This window comes from Protobothrops mucrosquamatus, unplaced genomic scaffold (assembly GCF_001527695.2).
Source record: "Protobothrops mucrosquamatus isolate PMUCROS unplaced genomic scaffold, P.Mucros_1.0 scaffold327, whole genome shotgun sequence".
NCBI lineage: Eukaryota > Metazoa > Chordata > Lepidosauria > Squamata > Viperidae > Protobothrops > Protobothrops mucrosquamatus.
In genome coordinates, this window is record NW_015386666.1 from 529,168 (window position 1) to 535,220 (window position 6,053).

A 6,053-nucleotide genomic window follows, 5' to 3' on the forward strand; every position below is an offset into this window, starting at 1 on the left:
GTACTCTATTTTAACTTCATTTTAGACTGTATTTTACTCCAATTTCATCTTAAGTCATATATTATTCTAGTTCCATTTTAAACTGTATTTTATCAAATTTTATTTTAAATTGCTTTATTAGACTTTGGTAATGATCTGTTATTGGAACTTTGCACTTTGATATGGCCCAAGGGCTAATCAATAAAGATTATTATTATTAACTCACTGCAAATTAAAAATTGCAAAATGAAACAAACCACTTGATGGGTTCAGTCCCACTTTGGGTTCTTCAGACCCATTGGCAAAACCAGGTCTTCAGGGCCTTGGAAAAAAGTATCAATATAAATGCAGCTTTAGAGCCACTATGCAATCTGGGAAAAAGACAGGACTCCTTTAAAGACTTGTACAGATGCTGCATTCATTCATATATTCATTCTTCATTCTGAAGAACCTTTTGAAATTAATTGGAAACATTGTGCAGTCCTAACATCTATGTTTCCTAATTAATATATCAGATGTCCAGATATTTCTGCTACATTAATCTGTTTTCAGTTACAATATAAAATTCTAATCTTTAGCTGTCTATAGTAATTGTTATGGTTTTTTAAGGATTATGAGTTTCTCTAATTTTTTTCACAGTTACTGGAAAAGGGGCTTCCTAACATGCAACAATCACTTTTACAAATAATCTATAGTCTTCTTAGTTATATGGATTTATCAAGCTTACCTGTTAAACAGTTTAACATGGAAGTACTAAAGACCATAGAAAAATATGTACAGGTGAGTATGAGATTTTGCTCATAGTACTTGTGTAGAAACCAATATTAATTCACTCATTTCTTCCCATGTCTCAATCTCAAAGACCTACCACAGTTCTTCACATTGTAAAATAAACAGTGGATTAGCACTTTCCCCAACTTCTCTCTTGGTATTGTAATGTTTGTCAGAAGTTATCACACTGTAATCAAATCTGCAGGTACGTTGTGGGACTGAATACAAAATTCTGCACCAATTAAATTGTTCCTCTACAGAAGGGTAATTAAACTTCACAAAGCAAAATTGTTTCCTGCTAGCAGAGTCTGATAACTTTGCAATGTAGCAAGTTGTGTGGNAGAGTGCATGAAGCTCTAAAGAGTTTAAAGGCATTTCTTCAATTCATTAAGCATGGTACATTGGAGATGCCTGGGGAACAGTCTTATTTGGGATCAGATTGATTCTGTTGGACCTGAGGAAATGGACAGAATCTTTGGTCTATAAGCATGGCCACCTGTGATTCATATCTATGCCCCTTCTGGTTGATTGAGGCACCTCGGAGATGACATGTGGGTGGATCCTAGAGACAGATTATTCATTCTTGATAGAAAATGATATTCTCGGCACCATTTAAAGAGATGTTTGTACATCCCCTTTTCATTCTTGGACTTTATCTTCTTGATTAATTTTTATCCAGTCTCCCATCTCTCCTTTTTAGGGAAGATGTTAAGTAGTGGTTGTGCTGCAGCTCTAACGGATTATCTGGGCCCTTCCACTCATGTTTCAGATCTGGATATGGGATGAAACAGCATTGGTCACACTTTTGGATGACCTCTGGCAGGAGCAGGATGGAGGTAGTACATCCATCCTGGCTCTTCTTGACCTCTTGGTAGAGTTCATCAACCATGGTATCCTTTTGATTGACTTTAGGAGTTGGGATGGAGGGCACAGTTTTATGGTGGTTTACCTCTTTCCTATGGGACTGGTCCCAATTGCTGTTGATCAGGAAAGAGAGATGCAGCTGCAGTCCTTGATTTGTGAGGTACTGCAGGGTTCATTGCTCTCTTGTTTCCTTTTTAACATCTACATGAAACTGCTGGGTGAGATCATCCATCACCACAAGAGGAGCTACATTCAGTATGCTGATGATACCCAGTATACTGAGGTCCCATCCCACCTAATCAGACAGGAGGGTATATTGCAGGTGTATATCTCCATCTTGGATGAATTAAGGGATGCTATGAACTGTCTTTCATGGTGCCTAGAGGCTGTGGGGATCTGGATGGGGTACAAACAGGCTGCAACTGAACCCTGGTAAGATGGAGTGCTATGCATAGGTTTCTCTGTAACTGGGAGCTTACATCATTCATCCTGGATGTGGTTGCATTGCCTCGGATGGACCCGCTGTATAGTTGTAGGTTCCTCCTGGACTCACAACTTCTGCTCGAGAAGCAGGTGGCAGTTGTGGCTAGGAAGGCCTTTGCTCAACTTCATGTTGTATATCAGTTTTTCCCTTTCCTGGATCAAGAAGCCTTTTTTTCAGTCACTCGTGACCTAATCATTTTCTATATGCACTCTATATGGCACTATTCTTGAAGAAGTTGCAACTGGTGCAGAATGCAGTGGCATGAACAGTTCTGAGAGACCCTCAGACATGTAACACCTCTGCTATGCAAGCTGCATTGGTACCAGTTTGCTTCCGAGTCCAATTTGAGGTTATCATTTTTAAAGCCCTTTGTGGCATGGGACCAGCCTTCCTGAGGAACTCTCATCCCAATTACATTGTCCCATCCCACCTGATCAGACAAGGAGGGTACATTGCAGATCCCATTGGTTAAAGAATTTTGACTGGTGGGTCATCTTTGCAACATCTTATTCCCAGAGGTGAGGTGAGACCCCATTCTTCTGTCCTTGCAAAAGAATGTTAAGACCTGGCTCTGCCAATTGGCATGGAAGTTAACGAGTGATATCGACCTCAGGGGTGACTGTTGAGGTGAGAGTGCTCCCTCCATCTTTTTTTAATATGTAATAACTTACTTTCAACTTTGTCCTTAAGTCTGTTAACTTTGTTGTATTTATGGTTTTATGCCACTTTTTACATTTTTATGGTAAATCGCTCAGAATCACGTAAATGAGATGGCTAATGTAGAAATTTGATAGATAGATAGATAAATAAATGCTTCAGATAATCATTTTCACATTAGCCTGCCTTTGCTTCCTCCCTATGATTAAAAATTTAAGAGTTCCTGATAATACCTTTCTTCATATTTTTGTTGCCTCAAAAATGAAAATTTGCAATATATATTTCAAATTCATGTATTATCTATGAGATAATATGACATTGATCCTGGTTTGGTTTGGTTTTCTCATCAGGCTTTCATTTGGAGCAACATCTTAGTGAAATTGCATTGCAAACAGCTCTTTCCAGTTCCTCAAGACATTATGCTGGCCGCTCTTTTCAGATATTTCGGGCTCTAAAACAGCCACTTTCAGCACATGCATTGTCCGATCTGCTTTCAAGATTAGTGGAAGTTATAGGAGAACATGGAGAAGAAATTCAGGTATAAATACAATCCTATCTTGTCTATGTAGAAACCCCAAAAAATTGCCTTTCATTGTTGGACAATCTAACTCAGTGTTTTTCACAAGGACTAGCAGTTTCTTTGCTACTTTTTTTCTTAACTTTAGCTTAGCAATATCAAGAGTATGCACCATTTATCATAAACAGTATCTCTTTCACTATTAATTCCAAAAGTCATACTAGAGTGTATTTGAATATTTAATGAAAAAGTGCATTTGACTATTTAATGAAAACTAAGATTAGGCAGTAGACATTTATGAGTCACATTACTGGTAGTAATGGAATGATTATATTATTGTTGGAGCTGCCCAGAGTTGCTTAAAATGGGTCGCCATAGAAATAAATAAAATAAGTAAATAAGTAAAATAAATATACTGAAATGATCATATTTCTGTATCTTTGGCAGGGTTATGTTATGGAAGCCCTTCTTACATTAGAAGCCACTGTGGATACTCTGTATGATTGTCTGAAGAACAGCGATCTTTTGACAGTTTTATCACGGTAATGAGTTTTCTATTCAATTAAAGATAACATTTTTTATAAATTTTTGGCTATAGAATTCAGAATGCAACCGCCTGGACTAGTTCGGAGACTGAAAACTGAGTGCCATTATTTATGAAGGCTCACATATTCCTGTTTCATTAGATAAGCATACAGTATTTAGTTTTCTATGTCCATTGGGAAGTCTTTCATCTGGATTTCAGCTGTGATAACAGCTGCAACTGCGTCATTTACTTCCCCTGTGAAATAAATTATTAGAATTTTAAAAACTGGAATAAAGCATCTACTAAAATTGGCATGGCTTGAGGCAAAGTCGCCTCTTGTGTCACAAGCTTCCCACCTCAGTTATGTTACATTTTGCAATGATTTGCATATATTGACATTTGTGAGTGATTACAAAACATTTGATATTGAAATGCTAGTAGTTTCCTTGTTTCCCAGCAGTGAAGCATAATAAAATCTGAACCCTTTTAGAGATGAACAAGTATTACCTTCACCTTTATGTTGTCCCCTGTCATGTCAAGTTACTAGTTTGTTGGTAGAGTAGAACGATGCATGAATAAAGAGAAAAAAGAGAAACAGAAAAGGAAATACTCTTCTGAATGGTGCATGAAAAATGAAGCCAACAGCCTGGGTTCAAGACCCAAGCGTCACACAACCGGGTGAGCACCTGTCTTCGCCTAGCTCCTGCTCGCCTAGCAGTTCAAAAGTATGCAAATGCAAATAGATAAATAGGTACCACTTCAGTGGGGGGGGGAAACAGTACTCCACAATATCATGCTGGCCACATGACTACAGAAACGTCTTCAGACAGTGCTGGCTCAACAGCCTTGAAACAGGGATGAGTGCTGCCCCCTATGGTCAGCAACGACTAGCAGAGTAAAGTCCACAGGGATTCCTTTCTTTGACTCAGTGCTGTATTGTATGCATTTAAATCTTTCATACATTCCATTATAATTTTACTCTCTGCTTTCTAAAAAAGTTTTCTTAAAACATAGAGGACGAAGATGGCTTACATAGTGCACTTGTGGGAGGTTTAGCACAATAATTTATTTTCCTTGAAATCTGGCAAGAAATCAGGACACAATCTTGAAGGTCACTAGTGTTTCAGAAAAGAGTCTGAAGGCCTTAATTAGGAGGGCAGATTATCCTTTACATCAGCAGCCCCCAATCTTTTGGGCACCAGGGACTGGTTCCATGTAAAGAGGTTTTTCCACAGACTGGAAGGAGTGTGGTTTTGTGTGCTGTCTGCATCTTGCAGATGGGGCTTCGCTTGTTTACATGGCCTGGTTTCTGGCATGTTGCGGCCCTGTGCTGATCCACATTCTCGGGGTTGGGGACCCCTGCTTTACATACTTGTTATTAGCTAAGTCTTCTCTCCCCATAAGGGGAGACTTTTCATGGAGGATATAATTTACTATCCAAATGATCTTTTAGGATAATGTGAAAAATAATATGGGTCTAGTGGGGTGAGCCTTCTTCCTCCTTGCAGGAGAGGGCGCTTAGGGATGTGCTAGAATGGGGAGTGAGGGTGCACTTTTCCTAGTGATCCATGGCTTCTTCTGTTCCCCCCTCCCCCCAGCAAAGTGGCAGTTAATTCCATGGATCAGTTGAGGAAGAGGAAGACGCTTCAGCGGGTTCTTCTGAGGGTATCAAGGGGAGGGAAGCAGCACAAGCCTATACTATATATGGAAAGAGCAAGTCATGGGTTGTTTAGTGTTAGCTAAAAGCTTCATCTTCTTATTTAATAGTTGGAAAGGCACTTAGCAGTCCTAGTTTGATTTAACCAGAACCTGAAGATAGAACTATTTTCAAGAGCATTTTGCTAGCAAATGTCCCTATTTATATCCTTTGTGGTGTTGCCCACGGACCACTCTGGAAGACTTTTCCTATAAATCAGGTTGCCTATTGTTTATAATTTGCATTTCTATTATTTGCCTCTAAGTTGCTCATCTTACTATTATAAAATTGTAAGGACATTCTTATTCTTTGTATGTTTTTTAAAAAATAATATTTCTATTTTGACAAGTGTTTTGCCAGTTTTATCAATTAGATATTGCACATATTCTTATTTTTCATAATTTATTTTTTTATCTAAAGGCACAAAATACTGTGTAGGACAATGAAATTATTTCCCTCATGTAGCGGATGATCAATGTTAGTTCCTTCTTTTCTAATTTGTCATTTGTTGTATGTTTGTCCAAATTATATTATTTTTATTTATTTATTATATTGTGAA

At 38.2% G+C, this 6,053-nt stretch overlaps 1 protein-coding gene across 1 annotated transcript in view; it reads left to right on the top strand.

The window, feature by feature from the left end:
• Positions 1–6,053, top strand: part of FRY (FRY microtubule binding protein) — a 147,575-nt gene that overhangs the window by 106,959 nt on the left and 34,563 nt on the right. The window lies entirely within an intron of this gene.